Raw genomic sequence first — 1,806 nt, 5'->3', positions numbered from 1 at the left:
ATTGTCAATGTGATTCTCACTGTTATTTTTCCATGTTGAGGGTTTTCCATGTATGTATGAATTTCTTGTGGTTTTTGTGTTTTGTGCTTTCATGTTTCATAATTGTAGCATTAAATTAATTTTGGTTTGAATTTAGATTGATCTAAAGTAAATATTTTTGGGTTTGAGGTCCAAACTGATTCACCCCCCTGCTTAGTCTTGTGGTGTGTTTAATGAAATCTCTATCCAATAAAATAATCAAATGATGAGATTAAAGGCTTATATAGAAACAAAATGAAAATCTAAAAATTAAGTTGCCAAAATTGTTGAAAACCCACTATTAGATCTTTCTTCTTTATAATGCTAAAAATCAGCCTGTTTATCATGCTTAATAAACTTATGTTATGTGAACTTATAATAGAAATAAATAATGACTAACATCGGCATAAGATAACAGAAATAAGGCATAAATCAGCAACATTAAATACACACATAATACATGATTTACAAGGAGAAACCCTTGTGAGGAAAAAATCCACCAAGAAGAGAGGACAAAATTGTATTAACAACAATAAAAGATCTTACAATACAATCACTTTTGTTCTCCTCTTTTCCTCCACCATAATGGCACCTATGTACATGTGAACAACCTCCTTATGCCTCTCATCCATCCTTCATTACTAAAGAGAAAACTGCATTCATTGTTCTACATTTTATTACACATATAAAATCCGCACCCAAAGGTTGAATTTATAGAAAGACAAAAGCTCCAAAACCACCAATAAAGGTTCCGAAATAAAACTCTGCATTACTCACAAGCACAACCCTTGAAATGCCTCCACAAAACTCAGAAAAACATTAGTCTATCTTTTAATACCTTCCCTCCATTATGGATACCTATACTTGCAAGATAAACATTACATTAAATGTAATAAATGATCAGAAGCCAAGAGACACCTATTGACTCTTCCATAATCTCACTTGGAGAAGCCCATAGGTTACTCTTTTTCCACTTTATTAAGTCACTAAATGTCTTATTCTATGCATCCATAAGTATGGAAAATAATATAAATTATTTGTGTTCAGAACCCACTTTTACTACTACTAGTGTAACTCATCACCCCTTATGAATGTATTGCAAGTAATGAAGAGAATTAAATATTAAAAATTATTTTCCCAATACATCGTAAGTGCCTTAGGACACTTTCCAAGGATGTTGGAACCATGTCATAGGATTTACAAGGTATATTGAATCTTAATCCTAACATTCTCCCACTTGACATCATGCATTGTAAGTACACCCATAGGAATCACAAACAAGGAAAAACCAAATCTTAGCCATCCATGTACCATCTAAATCTTCACCATTTTCTCATGATCCAACAAGACACCTGCAAAAGAAACCATGAAAATGACCTTCAAGCAACAAGCTCCCCACAACCTCTAGCATGCCACATATGGAAGAAAAAAAAGAACATGCTAAGGTGAACCATGTCAACTCTCACTGAAACCTACACCAATATTTACATGAACATAAGCATTAGATTCAAATTATAGCAAAGGCTCTAATTAGCTACCTTACTCATACCACTTGGAATAGAAACAACCACAAATTGTAATTCATCCAAGCTAACCATACCTTAAACCAAGGTAAACCAATGTAGATAAAACTTCATTTTGTCAACATATCAACTTTAAACCAGAAATCAATTCTTTATTTATCCAACCTCCTATCTCAAAGAAGCATACCTATGCACAAATGACCACAGACAAGGACAACTAACAAAGTTTGCATCACCATTGAAGCAATCTCGCGGATATAGCTAG

Source organism: Cryptomeria japonica, chromosome 8 (genome assembly GCF_030272615.1).
Source record: "Cryptomeria japonica chromosome 8, Sugi_1.0, whole genome shotgun sequence".
Classification (NCBI taxonomy): domain Eukaryota; kingdom Viridiplantae; phylum Streptophyta; class Pinopsida; order Cupressales; family Cupressaceae; genus Cryptomeria; species Cryptomeria japonica.
This window is presented reverse-complemented; position numbering follows the sequence as displayed.